The 17,522-nt window shown below is 43.7% G+C and overlaps 1 protein-coding gene across 7 annotated transcripts in view; it reads left to right on the top strand.

The window, feature by feature from the left end:
- The window catches only part of tox (thymocyte selection-associated high mobility group box), a 323,812-nt gene that overhangs the window by 137,150 nt on the left and 169,140 nt on the right, over positions 1 to 17,522 (top strand). The gene's annotated exons all lie outside the window — the stretch shown is intronic.

The following is a 17,522-nucleotide window of genomic DNA, read 5'->3' as shown; positions in this document are numbered from 1 at the left end:
TCCAAAGCATTGACAATGATCCTCTCACAACAGGTGAACACATTTTTTATTATTAAACATAGCCCTGTCAAAGGTGCAACAAATTTGCAATTTTCAGGCTATGGCTGATAAATTACTGCTGTCCCTCATTTTATAGAAATGACTTCATGGGCTGGATGTTATGAGCCCGCTGCCGATCCCAAGCACGCAACTCATTTAAATAGCTGGGGCTGCCTCCCCCCCTCCTTCCAATCATGTGGAGGGGGTGGGCTGTCTGTTCCCAGCAATGGTGTCAGCTGCCTGTGCCCAGGCACTGACTCCATTTTTAAAGGGCAGCCAACCCTGCCGGGATATTTAAATATTTAAAATGAATCCCCCCAAAATCAAATAAATAAAGTTTCAACGCCCCTTTCCACACCACCCCACCCCCTCCATAATGATTACATTAACTATTTGCCCTTCCCCCCAAAACACTTACCTTTAACATCTGAGCTTTCCTCCCCAAAACTGTTTAAGATTCAACCCTTGCCACCATCCCCTACACCCATTACATGTATTTGACCCCATTCCCATCCTCCCCCTGCACTGATAAACCTCCCCCTCCTCACCAGTATGGTGCCTCATTTTCCCATACGAGAATCTGAAGGCGGGCCCTCAAGATCGCGGGTGTGTATATTTAAATTAATTAATTTTATTGATTTGTATATTTAAAGTGTGGTCCTGTCACCCAGCGGTGGGGGGGCCGCCATGGAGCCTCACCACCGGGAGGATCAGGCCGGGCCTGCTGGCATCGAGGTCTGTGGTGGGCCTCGTCCGGAGCCATCTTCAGGCCCACTGCCCCTGCCACGGATCATGACATCGAGGGCTTTTTAAAATCTCGCCCCTTGTGTGCAACAGTTCCCACATCCTCTGGTTTCGGGTTTATAACACACCAATTTAAACAACTGTAGCCCTTTAACCTACTACTGTGGTTAATATTTATGCATTATTGTTCTATCGACTTTGCCCTGCATACTACATTTTTTTAATAAAGCGCTGCATGTTTAAATATAATTTTTAACAAATCTTAGTTGCTCGCTGAATCTAAGTTACTTGTAAGATAAATGGATATGAAATATTAATTAATTAAATGGAAAGAAAAATATGGAATAGCTGATGTATTGTGTAAGAAGGCAAAAACAAAGCTAAAAAGAAAAGGTTATAAAAATGTTGAAAAACCGATGAGTAGAATTTAGCTGATATATATTTAGCTGAATGATTTTACATGTCTATTATACTACTGCTTTTGCATCAATGGAAGGTAGTTTTGGCTGTATATTGTTGCAAGAGTTGCAGCATAATTAGGGAGTCATGAGGCAATCCAGCTCCCAAGACCAAGAAGTAAGACCATCTCTAACACATGATACCACGTTGCTTGAGCTTTGCACATTGTGTAATTTAATTCCAATCCTGTATAAAGCCATGTTTTCTTAAAACAGCTTAGATACAGTTAGAACTTTTAAAAAAATTTCATATCAAATCCTTTCAATAAAAAAAAGTAATTGCTGCTGCCCATTCTATTATAATAGTGAAAATTAGTTGGTCGGGGACTCAACACACACACAGCTCCTTTGTTGTTAATCTGGGTTTGTGGCACAGTCGGCAACATAACTTAGGTCCATCAAATGCACCATACACTGTACAAATAGTAGTCGAAGACTGCATCTATAGTATAATGGTATCCATAAACTTCAAATCAGGGTTGGTCATACTTAGTCAAGTAGGTTTAGGAATGTTTTGCAGTGATATTGTGTTATAAATATTTGCATACAAATGCCTTTGTGCATTTGTATGGAATTCCTTTATTAACAAAGATGTTGTGAACCCATTTATTTTAATTGACTTAATGTCTTGTTAAACTAGCAGAGAAATTGAGCACTATGCAGTAATGTGTTTGTATTCTCATATTGCACAGTGCAATTTAACACCATTTGTATATTAGATTATGTCTAAATGTGGTGAGCTAAAATGCTTTTACCTAGAATGATATATACTAATTCTATTATAGTACAAGATAGGTCAATTTATGTAGAGGTGGCTGGGGGAGTGACTGGTTGTTTTAGAAATCCGTGGTAAGTCTGTGATATAGATAAAAAATATACAGCAGTACAGATGCAGAAAACAATTTAAAGAAATTGCATCGTTGTGCTGTCAAACTTTTTGTACACAATAGAATCACGATCTGGGTGATGATCAGAAAACCAAAAGATTAATGAATAAACCTACTCTTTAACTAAAGGTTGCAGAAGCATGCATTGCCTGTCACCATGACTAAAGCCAAAGACTGAGGGCTTTATTGCAAAGATCAATAGTAAGTGGGGAAAAGTCTGCCCTGTAACATCATAGGCAAGCAGTGCAAAGAATTGTTGCCCTCTGGTATCTCACATTGAGCATTATTGTCAGCTGAAGGTATATTGACAATAATAGTAAAAACTATTTGATGATGTGTAAGTACTGTATATGTTAACCAGTTTCATTTCATATTGTAACTGAAGGGCTTTTGATCATTCTATGCTGTGAATAGAGTACCTGTACTTGTTCCTTGTACTTATGGAGCTCTATCTGGACAGAAATTTATGGTTTTGTTGCAGTTACTATAATTTGATATATTTTAAATGGAACCACAACACAAAGCAAGGCATTTATTATCAAACGTTAACTTTCTTTGTTGTCAGTTCCATGTTAATACTGAGAAGTGTTTAAGTGTGACACTGATGCTTCATGTTCACATTAAATTACACTTACAGTGATTGATCATCCAGTATATACCTTAAGGGTTTAAAAGTGCAAAGACCATTTTAACTTGCTTAACAAAGCTGGGTCATGAATGCAGTGAATGATTGCTGTTATCAAGCATCTGTTACTCCTAAAGAAACTTGTAAAATATTTTGAATACATTACTGTGCTTGTGAATAAACTTCCATTTGTCAATTGATCAAGGCAGATTTTCCTGCCTCCCCCACCACCCTCCCTTCTCTCACCGTGACCCGAAGTGCACTGCTCCTGCTTGGCTTGGGAGCATTGTTATTTCCTGTCCTGGACTTTTAACGTGGCCTTGGAGCAGAGCCCAACACCAATGGAAGGGGCAGGAAAGTGAGACACAGTTGCAGGCCTCTTACTATTGCAGCTGTATGTTGGGTATGAGAGATCAAGAATAGCAGCTTGAACACACTAATTATACCTGAACATCATGCGATGGGGCGCAGTGGGTAATGGCATTGTGTGGGAGGACACAATTTATTTTTCTGACCTCCAGTCTTCAGCCTGCCCCTGTGATCTTAGCCACAGTGCCACGTATCTCTGGGCATTCAGTTAATATTTCATGTGGTAAAATAAGAGCGAAGGCCGGAAATTTCTCCTTTTGCCTTATTAAATGACTTTAAAGGACTTGTATCCATTGTAGGCAAACCCCTAAATCCATTTCCCCAATTTGGGCAAGGATCAGAAAATCTGTCCTATTGTCTTTTATATTTATTTATTTAGACATACAGCACTGAAACAGGCCCTTCGGCCCACCGAGTCTGTGCCGAGCAACAACCACCCATTTATACTGACCCTACAGTAATCCCATATTCCCTACCACCTACCTACATAGGGGCAATTTATAATAGCCAATTTACCTATCACCTGCAAGTCTTTGGCTGTGGGAGGAAACCGGATCACCCGGCGGAACCCCACATGGTCACAGGGAGAACTTGCAAACTCCGCACAGGCAGTACCCAGAACCGAACCCGGGTGCCTGGAGCTGTGAGGCTGCGGCGCTAACTACTGCGCCACTGTGCCGCCCTTCCCTTAAAGTTATAAATACATTCATTTATGTGTCTTGTGGTCTTTTTCTTATCCCAATGTACATAAACATATAGGGGGAAAAATTCAATAAGGCCCAAAAATGGGCACGGGGATTGTGATGTGTGATTCACCTGTGCCCGTTCCTTCTGATACAGGTAGCAGGCAAACTTTGTGCTGTCTGCTACTTTAAATGATGGTAATGTGCAGCCTAACATTAAACATGCTGTTGAGTGACTGCACGCCTCCGCAGGAGCCCAAGTTGTGCAAGTCTAGCATCACTGAAAACTAGCTTGCACGACTTTAAAGCCAGCCTGCATGTCTTAAAGGAGAAGTGCATTATGGCTGTAGCAGGTGCTGGAAGTGGCTGGGGAACAGCGTCTGAACAGAAGAATCTCATAATAATGGTTCAACAGGGCAGAGAACATGCTCTAAATTTCTCCGATACAACACTGGAGGCCTTGGTGCAGGAGGTGGACAGAGATCCTTTATCCACAGAGAATTAGGAGACTCTCTAAACAGACATTGCAAAAGCAGTGGGAGCAGATAGCCATCACAGTCATTACAAGCAGTGTAGCCCCGAGGATCTAGATGCAATGCCGCAAGAAGTTTAATGACCTCTCACCAGTGGTCAAGGTCATCTTCAAATGTGTCACAAATGGGTGAGGAAAGGGTCTCAGGCTCCCCTCTTGCCCCTTTCCTGGTTTGCCGTAACAGGGTTTATCTTTTAAAACATAGTGATTTTAGCTTACCCCCTCAGTGAGCCCTTTGCTCACTGCATTCTAATTGTAATTGCAAATGAACCAATCAGACAGGTTTTCTTAGGTTTAAACAAGAAGTTTGTTAGTCTTATCACTCTAACTCAGTTAAAATTACTAAACTACGTGACACAATCACGATAGCATGCATACGAGAGAAACAAACACACAAATAGATACAGAGGGAAGGAAAGAATTGGCGGGGGGGGGAGTGGGGGGGGGGTGGAGGGTGGTGCGTTGAAGTAGAATTTGTATTAAATGCAATTCATTTGCTGGGTAGAAATATCCTTGATAAAAGCTGAAGTCTTGGAGTTCTCACTGGAGCCCAGTGCACAATTTCCAACTTGCGTCTCTGGTACCAGAAGACTGAAGAAGTGCTCTGTCTTGAGGCTGAAGCTGCTACCGTGGGTCCCTGGGACTTTGCTGGAGAGAGAGACAGGGAGAGACCTTCCTTCTCTTTTGTCTTCAAATTGCAGTCTGTTACCTTTCAGTGTGGCACAATGCAAACAACCCCCAGGTTGGCTAGCAGGTAAGTCATGTGACCATCTTTTTTTTTAAATAGCAACTTCTTAGAGGTTTGCTGGACTTCAGAGTCTCCCAGATACGCGGTGGAGGGTGGAGTGCTGGCTCTTTCACAGACAAGATGTGGATCATTACTGTTGCGCAGGCCAATCTTGTTAATTGAATCAGGGAGTACTCCCATTGTCTCTCTATTCAACTGTCTCTCAGAATGCAAATGTGCAACCATTTTTTTAGCTGTTCAACTCTGTGGTCCTTTTAAACAAGTTATGTTCAATGTCCAGTAAAACAGGCTCAAGTAGTGTTCCATATGATGAAATTAATATGTTTTCATTTAGCAGGTGTGATTTCCGTCACAAATGCCATATCCTACCAAATGAAGCACTAACCTCGCACACTGCTCAGTTCACCACACCCCTTCACACCTCTACCGATATTCTCTATCAACCACGACTCATACTTCACATTGATTGCTTCACCTCATCCTCTTGGCGGCACAGTGGTGCAGTGGTTAGCACCGCAGCCTCACAGCTCCAGTGACCCGGGTTCAATTCTGGGCACTGCCTGTGTGGAGTTTGCAAGTTCTCCCTGTGTCTGCGTGGGTTTCCTCCGGGTGCTCCGGTTTCCTCCCACATGCCAAAGACTTGCAGGTTGATAGGTAAATTGGCCATTATAAATTGCCCCTAGTATAGGTAGGTGGTAGGGAAATATAGGGACAGGTGGGGATGTGGTAGGAATATGGGATTAGTGTAGGATTAGTATAAATGGGTGGTTGATGGTCGGCACAGACTCAGTGGGCCGAAGGGCCTGTTTCAGTGCTGTATCTCTAAATCTAAAAAATTGTGCTTAGCACTACTGGAAGTCTCACACCCACATCTCACACCTTGCACACACTGCCAGATATTCAACGATGACAACCACATCACACAAACAGATTGCGTGACATTAACTGGCCCAATTCCTTCTCTCTTGCAGAAGAAGGTGGTGAATAACCACAGGCAGCAGCATCTAAACAGAAGGGGATAGACATGGCTACATGTCTTCATCCCAATGGAAGAGACGGTGCTTCCCATCACTGGAGCGGCCACAACTGGGGCTGTGGCCAACGGTGGGGCTGAAACCATTGAAGATGAGGTTATGTTCCTACCTAATCCTCCTTCTCATATCCCACTTCCTCCTCATCCCACAATCTCTTCTGATTTACAAGCTGGGAATGTTGTAAGCATGTACCTCTTCCTTTCCCCTTCTTCCTTCACCCCAACCCCACACTAGTACTTTTCTCCATTAAGATACCTAAGACCTACCTCCTGGCTGGGCAGTGGTGCAGGAGTGTGAGGTGCCAGAGGAGCTATAGATGATGATAATGAAACACCATAATTTAAACTCACACCACAGATACCAGCTCAAATACTGACTATGCATACATTCAAGGGTAGCACAGATGCAGGATCTGCATGTGGTGAGTCAACAAACATGAGTGACCCACAGCCAGGGCAGCGAGAAGGGGTAGCACAAGTGCCAGTTCCCTGGAGGGTGAGGGCGCACACGAGTTCTACTGCTGAAACTCAAATGAGGATTTTAATGGGTCGGCATACAGAAAAAGACTGTTAGGAATGCATAATGAAATGCTTGGTGCATTGGTAGGTGTATCAGAATGCCTTTGGATTGTTTGGAATGCTTGTTTTGTGCTGGTTTTTATTTCAACATTGTGGTCAGTAACAGAGGTAAGGTATCTGTCATGCTAGGCCCCCACCTGCCAAGAATGAGGCACATTTATTTTGTCATGAACATTGATTTTAAACTGTTACTGGAGTGAAGAAAGGACTTGTTAAACAGATCAGCCTTGGCTGGAAAATATATTTGCATATTAACAGACAGTGATTGGAAGGACAAAGGATGATTCCCTGACACATTCAACCCACAATGGACCTTGATCACCAGGGTGATCAAGAGGAGCATTCCAGAGACTGCTGTAATCCAAGACGTGGACAGACCAGCTAGTCACATGACTAACCTGCTTGGCAACCTGGGTTTTTCTGAATTGTACAAACAGTTTGAACTCAGAAAGAGTGTCTGTTTGCTCCTGAACTGAGAACATCTCTCCTGTCTGCTCCCATCTCTTTCTCACAAGCCTCTGAATCTACTGAAGTCACATAAACCCCAAGACAGAAAAGTCACCTACAGCGAACAAGGTTTAAGAAGAGTACTGGGCTCCAATGAAAAGCAAGATCTATCTACAATCAAGGACTCTACAGTGAGCTCGAAGAACCATAACAAAAACTCTTCAGATATTGCCTCAAACTTTTCCACTTTATTTTTCTTCTGCTCTTTTCTGTCTCTATTTGCATGTGTGTATCATGTATGCATGCTAGCATGAGTGTGTCATGTATCCGTAGGCGTCAACCGAATTAGAGTTTAAGTTTAATAAATTTCAACTTTTCTTCTTTAAACCTAAGAAAGCCTGTTTATGCTGGTTTCTTTGCCTTATAATTGGAAAGCGGTGAACAAGGATTCACCAAGGGGGATCAAAAAACACGGTTGTTTAAAATTAAACCCTGTTATGGTAAGACCAAGTGAAGGCTGATTGGGAATCCTAGACACCTTTCTCACCTGATCGTAACAGATGGGACTGTTGTAGAATTAGGAATTGGGCTTATATTCACTGGTACAGCTCAGCCGGAAAGGGGCTGCAGTGGTTGCCTCCTCCCTTCCTCCTCCTCCTCCTGCTCCTGAGCTGCTCACCATATCCCTCATGGCAAGGGCTATGCCCTCATGATGGCCATGTTGTGCAGCATTCAGCAGGCCGCAATAAATCATGGCACACGCTCTGGCAAGTACTGCAGAGCTCCTTCAGAGCAGTCCAGGCAGTGAAACTGTTGCTTGAGCACCCCAATTGTCTCCTTGATGATGTTTCATGTGCCAGCATGGCTCTCATTATATGCAAGCTGGACACATGTGGTTGGGTTATTCATCGAAGTCATGAGCCAGGTGGTCAGCAGATAGCTTTTGTTGCCCAGCAGAAACCCTCCGGTTTGACTTGGTGGCTCAAATGCTGATGGAATTGCAGACTGGTTCAGAATAAAGGCATCATGACTGCTGCCAGGATACAGAGCATTCACCTGCACGATGCACTGAGCATGGTCATACACCAACTGCACATTCAGGGAGTAATAACCTTTGAGGTTGTGGTACTTCTCAGTGTTTTGATACGGTGCCCGCAAAGCCACGTGTCTGGCCAGAGAGAATTCTATTAAATCCCCTATCCTGGCATAAAGAGCATCAGTCACCTCCCTAATACAGGAGTAAATGGCAAACTGAGAGATGCCTCAGATGTCAACTGTTCTGGCCTGCAAGGGTCCCGATGCAAAGAAATTCATGGCCACGGTCACCTTCACAGCCACCCCCTGGCAGGCCATCCTCGCCCTCCTCTAAGGCTGCAGGTCTACCTGCAAGAGGTGGCAGATTTCAGTGAGCACCTCCTCCGTAAAATAGTGATGTTGCACACTGGCTGGAAATTTACCCTCCCATGGGAGAGGGCTAGAGGTAGGGATGGGGTATGTAAGCTCGAGGGGGAGGCAGGGGGGGCGCCGTTCCTCCCTCTGCTGTCATTTTACCAGTAGTGGGGGAGGTTGAAAATGGCCTGCCTGTCCCAGGCCAATTGAGGCCCTTAAGTGGCCAATTGTGTGCCACTTCAGGGCCTCTTCCTGCCGCCATTGGTATTTTACCAACAGCTGCTGGAAATTTCACTAACTGGCGGCCTCCTTGCAGGGCTTGGGTGAGGGGGCCCTCCTGATCAGGCACCCTGTGCCCCACGGAGGGCCCCTCTAGTAGCACAAGCCGCCCCCAATGGAGCACCTCCCCCCACTCTCCTGAACGACCCCCATGTCCCCTTCCCACGGCACCTTCCCATGCAATCGCAGGAGGTGTAATACCTGCCCATTTACCTCCTCTTCTCACCATCCAAGGCCCCAAACACTCCTTCCAGGTGAAGCAGCAATTTACTTGTACTTCCATCAATTTAGTATACTGTATTCGCTGCTCACTATGCAGTTGCCTCTACATTGGGGAGACCAAACGTAGATTGGGTGACCACTTTGTGGAACACCTCCGATCACTCTGGAAGCATGACCCTGAGCTTCTGGTTGCTGGCCATTTCAACACACCCCCCTGCTCTCATGCCCACATTTCTGTCGTTGGCCTGCTATAGTGTTCCAGTGAACATCAATGCAAGATCGAGGAGCAGCACCTCATCTTTCAATTAGGCACTCTATAGCCTTGCGGACTCAACATTGAGTTCAACAATTTCAGGGCATGACTGGCTTTTTTTATTCTTATAGTTCTTTTTTTAAAATTATTTTATTTTATTTTTTAACCATGTGCCTGTTTTTCACATTGTGCTTTTGGACAGAGCCTCTCATTCTGTAATTAAGACTCTCTCTGGACTAATGCTTTGTCATTCACCACAACCATTAACACGCCCTTTGCCTTTGTCCCATGACATCTTTGTTATTTAATCTCTCCTGCCCTCTGCCCTATTACATACCTTTCCTTTTGTTCTCTTCCCTCACCACCACCACCACACACCCCCCCCTTCACTTGCTTAAAACCTAATACTTTTCTCACCTTTGCCAGTTCTGATGAAAGGTCACAGACCTGAAACGTTAACTCTGCTTCACTCTCCACAGATGCTGCCTGACCTGCTGAATATTTCCAGCACTTGCTGTTTTTATTTCAGATTTCCAGCGTTTGCAGTGTTTTGCTTTTATGTCCATGATCCTCTTCTGGCTGGGTGCAGCCCCAGAGTGCTGGAGTGCTCCTGGTGGCACTGCTGGGACTTAAGATTTGCCAGCCGCTGATTCGCCGACAATGCTCGGAGGTGGGACTTCCTGCCTCAGAGGCGCCTAAGTAACCCACCCTAGGCCAATTAAGGGCCTGGGCCACGCAAAAGTGCTGTGTGGCTTCCAGGCCCGGCAGAAGTGAGCTCTCCCCTCAACTGTTAAGTCGGTGGGTAGAGTCTCCAGCACTATGTAAAATTCCAACCGCTGTTTCTGGTTTATGTTGAGGTAAGAGAAATGCTGCTGTGTGGAAAAGGCTTCCCGCTGACTGCCCTTCTTCCCTCTCCTCTTCCTCAATGCTTCCTTTATTCAATCTCCATCTCATGCTGCAGCCTCAGGGGGTTGGTAACTGCAACACCCATGAATAGGGGCAAGTGGTCTGACCAAAACTCCTGAAGTCAGAACCAAGGCATTCAGCAGGTGCAGTGCCACTCCTTGTTGACTTCAACAACTGTAAATAGCAGTAGACAACTCACAGCACTTCTACAAACTCAGTCAGAGCCAATAGAAATTAAATAGCAACTAACCTTAAAGTAATTGGTGATCCCTTTAAATAGAGCTGGTGGGGAGTCCTTCCTGATGAGAGTGCATGTTCAGCTGTGTGTATTTACGTGAGGGCAGTGGCTGGAGCAGCAAGATTGAAAATGGCAGCACTGGCATCAAATCAATGTTACATGCCGACTGACATCACAATCTGTCTACTCTGCATACTTCTGGCACACGCTAATGCCCTCACCAAATGACATCCGGTGGGGCATGCCAGAAGTGTGTACATGCTGCATGGATGCAATTTTAGAACCAAAAAGGCACCTGTAGTGTTGAAAATACGGGTGATACAGAGCCAAATTTTGCAGCCGCAGATAGGAAATGTCACTTTTCCCATTGCATTGAATCTCCTTCCCAAGGCTCCAATTGAAAGAAATATCGAAAGCAAGAAAGTTAGATCCTCATCACTGCATTAATTGTCAGCCTTGATTATGTACTCATGTCTCAGCAATGGAGGTTGAACCCAAAACCTTCTAACTCAGAGTGGTACCACTGAGTCAAATACTACCAAAAGGCTATTTGGCCTTTAAAGCTCACCCCTCATACTATTCTCTCCTCCAGCCTGTCATCGAACTACATGGGAATGCTCTTTATGTTTTTGCCTGTCAGGTTCTTTCAAATATTTATCACCTTTTACATAATAATAATGAATCCAAAAATCTTTGGTGTTGCTCAGTGGTGGAAATGTGATCTCTGCCCTGTCTCAGTCAGAGTATCCAGTTTGCTCTAGCAGACATCTGTACTACTATAGGCACTTCTTGGGTGCCCATCAGAGGAGGGAGATGTCCATACTGAGAACCCTCCCACCAAATGCTGGCAGACAGGCAGATCAGCTCCCTTTATAAGAGGGCTGATCTAATGAGACATAATTTCAAAGGTTTTCTGGAACCTTGGACATTGTTTCCACTGGTTAGCTGAACTGGACACTGGGATAATCTTTCCAAAGTCCAACTGAAATACTTTAGTGAGATGAGGCCAGATGTGAAGTATTGTGCTTCAGAACTAGCTGTGGCTCTAGCCAAGTACAGGTACAACACTGGCATCTACCCAACAATGTGGGAAATTGCCCAGGTGTGCCCCATCCACAAAAAGCAGGACAAATCCAATCTGGCCAATTATTGCCCCATCAGTCTACTCTTGATCATCAGCAAAGTGATGGAAGGCATTATTGACAGTGTTATCAAGCTTCACTTACTCACCAATAACCTGCTCACCGATGCTCAATGTAGATTACACCAGGGCAACTTGGCTCCAGACCTCATTACAGCCTTAGTCAAAACATGGACAAAAGAGCTGAATTCAAGAGGTGAGGTGACATCAAGAATTTGACTGAGTGTGGCATCAAGGATCCCTAGCACAATAGGAGTCAGGGGAATACTCTCCATTGGGTTGGAGTCATACCTGGCACAAAGGAAGATGGTTGTGGTTATTAGGAGCCAATAATCTCAGCCCAGGACATTGAACTTGTGAACATATGAATTAGGAGCAGGAGTAGGCCACTCAACCCCTCGAGCCTGCTCCGCCATTCAACAAGTTCATGGCCGAACTGATTACTCCACATTTCCACCTACCCCCGATAACCTTGCACTCCCTTGCAGAAGTTATATAGTTGCAGAAGTTCCTCAGGGTTGTGTCATGGGCCCAACTATCTTCAGCTGCTTCATCAATGACTTTCCATCCATTGTAAGCTCAGAAGTGGGGATGTTCACTGATGATTGCAGGATGTTCAGCACCATTCACAACTCCTCAGATACTGAAGCAGTCCATGTCCATATGCAGCAAGACCTGGACAACACTCAGGCTTGGGCTGATAAGCGGCAAGTAACATTTGAGCCATACAAGTGCCAGGTAGTGACCATCTCCAACAAGAGAGAATCTAACGATCTCCCTTTGATGTTCAACGGCATTACCATCGCTTAATCCCCCACCATCAACATCCTGGGGGTTACCATTGACCAGAAACTGAACTGGACCAGCCACATGTGCCTGTGGCTACAAGAACAGATCAAAGGCTGGGAATTCTGTGGTGAGTATCTCACCTCCTGCCTCCCTAAAGCATGTCCACCATCTACAAGGCACAAGTCAGGAGTGTGATGGAATACTGCACACTTGCCTGAATGAGTGCAGCTCCAACAGCACTCAGGAAGCTCGGCACCATCTAGGACAAAGCAGCCCGCTTGATCGGCATCCCATCCACCACCTTAAACACTCACTCCCTCCACCACCAACACACAGTAATAGCAGTGTGTACCATCTACAAGATGCACTGCAGCAACTCACTAAGCCTCCTTTGACAGCACTTTCCAAACCCATGACCTCTACCACCTAGAAGAACAAGGGCAGCAGATGCATGGGAACACTACCACCTGCAAGTTCCCCTCCAAGTCACACATCATCCTGACTTGGAACTATTCGCTGTTCCTTCACTGTCGCTGGATCAAAATCCTGGAACTCCCTTTCTAACAGCCCAAATCATTATACAAAGTAACCCAAATAATGAAGTCTCACCCTAATTCAACTCATTACCAAACCCTCTTCGAGATCATGAAAAAAAAAACAAATTGCACTGTTCTTATTAGCAGGCATGCTTAACTTTTCCTGGTCAGTCTTTCTCGTTCTGTCTGACTCTGGGTTTCAAAAGAATGAGTTTCCCTTCACCAGGTCAAGTTTCCTCCTCAAGATACACCAGGCTGACTCCCCAATCATGTGTCCTTTGTCCCTTTCTCTTTGCAACCAGCCTATGAGAGAGCTCTCTCTGACTCTATCCTTGATCAGTGATTCTCTATTAGGACTTTCAATAAAAATGCCTCTCTTAACTTCTCTCCTTTCTTGAGATATAAGTTTAAAGAAAACATCTCCATCATATTCTGAAAATGAGTAAGAGAGCTATCCTAGCTTAAGGGACTATGAATGAGCTAATTGACCCTCATTCTATCAGTTGGAAATAGACTGTAAGCTGCAACATTCTACAAACTGTTTCTTTTGGCTTTAATACATATCTTCAACACCCCAGCCAAGCTTGAAGGTTTTTTTAAACCTGTGCAAATTCACCTTTTTTCTGAAACAGAACATGTAAATATAGCTAATTCCAAAAACCTCTGCATGAAGAACGAAATGACGGAAAATCACAAAATGTAACAACATGTTTGTCTGATATTGTTTATTGCTGCTAATGTTTTCCTAGATTATGGAATGTTTTAGTTCTTCCACCTTTTTAGTAGCAATTCATGATTATCGATAAAAGCAGGTCTCTCACATTTTTCATGAAAAGAGGATTTTTAGGCAGCTTATTCCTTATAGCTACACACTACAATTGTCACAGCTGATAAATTATCAAATCTTGCTATATGCTTTAGGGCTACTAGTTATTGTTAAGTTACAACATATGTGGGATTGCTTTTCATGAGCTGTCGCTGCAACCAAAGGGTATAATTCTTTGGATGCAATAATTTCTTTGAAAAACATCTGTTGGATGCAAGCCAAGACATTCCTGAAAGCATCTAGCAGAAATGTACAAAAGTTTAAAAATAATAATGATTTTCATTATTGTGAGCTAATTCATTGCTAAGTGATACAATCTTGTACAAAGCAATGAAAAGAGATGTTGATAAAGATAATATTGCCACCATGGTTGCCTGTTGCGCTGGTTGACTTGAACATGTATGGTACAGATACAGGTACAGGATAATCCCAACATAAAAATGATTATTGGCCAATCAAAGTGTTGTGAAACAACTCAGCAGTTAATAAATCTAAAAACTGGTTGCACAAAATTTAGTAGAAGAATCTACTTGAAAATAGAGATTTTGGAGGGATCTACATGAAAAAATCCAAATAATATACCTGGTGTAAAATAAAAAGGTATTTTGATAATGACGGGGTGCAGATATATTTAACAAATTATTGTATAGGTTCATTGTACACAGAGAGGTGTTCTGAAAACAGACAAGTGTCTGGAAATAATAATCTATGTGCACAGTTTACATGCGAGGCCCTGCCATTGGCTTGAGATCTTGCAAGATATACCCTCTAGAGAAAGATGGTGAAGGAGCACCACAATGCTTGATGCTCTTCTTACTTGACATTTGCACACAAGCATTTTTCAGCAAGGGCAACTGGATAGCAGTCAGGAGTGGGAATCCTGGCTGATTTTTTTCCTTCCCTAATGATATGAATCATTTCAGAATTTTAACCTGCTGCAGTTTGTTAAGTAACACAAGATACTTTCAGGTGAAAAAGTCCTTTACCCCATGATCATATCTTTCCAAATGCCAACCCTATTGTTTTTCCCACTATAACATGTAATTGTTTGTTCAATAACTTTTGTGTCCTGGCCTCAAACTACTTTATTGGCAACTGTATGTAATTATTTACCATCCTCCATAAATAAATTCTTCCTGAGGTATATATCTTAAATATTCCCTTCACACCCCTGAACCTGTTTGCTGACCTCGTCCTTAAGAGAAATATTGTGTTTTTGATTCACTATCATGTTAGAAACATGTATAGGGTCCCCTTTGATACATCTATTTTTGAGGTAGACAAGCCCTAACTTATCAGGTCATTCCTCACAGCCCATTCCCCAAGTCAACAGATAATTAAGCTTGTTATTGTCTGCTGCACTGCCTCTAGGTGACCAGAACGATACATAGTACTCCAAATACAGGCTGACCAGAGCACTGGAGAACCTTAGCATAACCTCAGGGGTTTTGAGCACAAATGAATTGGCATGTTATTTGCCTTGTTTCTTGCCTCACTTCCGATTTGCTTTTGTCCATTTGAATTCCATTTGCCACTTATCAGCCCAGAAATCCTTTGAAGTTTTTTGTATGATCTGCTTCCTCTAAATTCACAAACCCACTCATCTTCGTTTGATCTGCAAACTAACTACCCTACATTGAGACTGTGATTCTAGGTTAAACTAGGTGCCTTCATAACATGAATTGCAAACTTTTTAAACTGGGTAAAAATGCACTCGTTTTCGTAGGAATTAATACGGGGGTGGGGGGTGCGGGTAGATCTGGAAAGTATCTCTGCATTTTTCCCATTCTGTTAACTTAAGAATATTATCAAATATTCATGAGCTTAATGATACTGTACTGGTTGATATTACAGATTTAGCTGCACTTGCAGAAAGAATAAAGTATAACTGTTCTCAGTGTATCACAATGTAAAGGGTCACAATTCTAATTAGATAAGCCATTTAAATATGCAATCCACTCCTGTTATAATACAATCCTGGGTTCCTTGCTATTCTGTATATTATAATGATATGTGCATTATAGCGAAGACTTGTCCCAAAATAGATTGGGAGCCAAGGGCTTATAGCCTACTACTTATCATATAAAGAGGGTGAGTTTTTTAATGTAAGTTTACTTAGTTATTTTTAAAACCCTCTCATAACGTGATCAGCATGAGGTCTGCATGTGTGATGTCCAGCTCTACATTTTTCTGTGTGTTTGCCAGAACACTCATCTGTGATGAATCATAGTATCTAATTTCAAGATTATTTTAAAATCCAATTTGAATACACATTGAAACAATGGAAAAAAATGAGAAGGAAGATGTTTGAGTATTCATTTGCAGCAATTAGAAGGATATGGTGAGAAATTGGGATTGTTTGCACCCAATTTTTGGCGCTGAGTGCCCCAGAGTTCCAAAATGGTGTCTGCAGCACGCACACATACTAATGGGGCGAATCGCATCGGATGCCATATTGGAGAGTGTGTTCGTGCACACGGTACAACACGGACTTGATGCCAGTGGTACCGTTTTTTAGTTCAATGCTCCAGCAAACACTCTCTCGTAACCTCGCACAGCTGAACTCTGTTCCTCAGCAGGAAGGAACCCAGCCCTCGCCATCCCCCTACACAGCATTATTTAAAGGGATCATTAATGACTCACAGGTTAGTTGCTAGTTGATTTCTTTTGGCTGTTGCTTTGATTCTACAAGAGCTGGATGCTTTCTACAGTTGTTTAAAGTTGCAAAAGTCTACAGAGAGTGGTGTGGTAGGTGCTGAAGTAATTTATTCTGACTTCAGGGCTTCTGCACAAGCCAGTTGCTCCCAGGCATTGGTGCACCAATAGGCATTTCCCTTGCAATAGAGCATTACTTGGAGAATGAACAGATGCCACACAGAGCAGGACAAGCTACTGGAAGAATGAGGAGGAGGAAAGTGAGAATAGCTCTGAGCAGGAGGCCACATCTGCCCAGGGTGTTCAGGGAGCAATTCTGCTTGGGGTGCGTGGGGTTGGAAGAGGTGGTTGGTGGTGGCAGCTGGGAGAGCAGCCTCCCCAGTTCTCCTCTCTATTCCTGTGGTTGCTAAAGCCACAGGAATCAATGTGCAGTTCACCCATTGTGCCGCCTACCACGGTCCCTTTAACGAGAAATCCTTCCTTTGACAGATACAGTGTCTTATCATGCCTGCTCTCTGTCATTGGTTGAGAAATGCAAACACGGGATGCTCATGCCATGGCTCAGTTAAAGAACCATAGCAAAACCTGCTTCAATTAAAAATTGGTTCCCAACTTGTTACCAGTCCCCCCAAACCCCACCCCCACTGCAAGTGGATCTGTTAGAGTCATAGTCAAAGAGTCATAGAGACATACAGCACTGAAACAGGCCTTTCGGCCCACCGAGTCTGTGCCGACCAACATCCACCCATTTATACTAATCCTGCATTAATCCCATATTCCCTACCACCTACCTACACTAGGGGCAATTTACAATGGCTGATTTACCTATCAACCTGCAAGTCTTTGGCTGTGGGAGGAAACCTGATCACCCAGCGGAAACCCCGCGGTCACAGGGAGAACTTGCAAACTCTACACAGGCAGTACCCAGAATCGAACCCGGGTCGCTGTAGCTGTGAGCTGTTATATTAAGATTCAGCCCTAAATTAGTTAGAGTGGTGCATGAGGCACCCCTTTTCTTCTACTGCTATCTGTCCAGAGTACGATTTGACTCCATCTGATCATTTTCCATCCTTGGATCCAGCAAACTGTGGTTCTGCACGATTCATGGTCATAAGTCTGTAACGGTCTCATCTTGTCTCTGGGG

The sequence above is a fragment of the Heterodontus francisci genome, chromosome 5 (assembly GCF_036365525.1).
Source record: "Heterodontus francisci isolate sHetFra1 chromosome 5, sHetFra1.hap1, whole genome shotgun sequence".
NCBI classification, from domain to species: Eukaryota; Metazoa; Chordata; class Chondrichthyes; order Heterodontiformes; family Heterodontidae; genus Heterodontus; species Heterodontus francisci.
The sequence above is the reverse complement of the archived record's forward strand: the minus strand, read 5'-3'. Positions and strand labels throughout refer to the sequence as shown.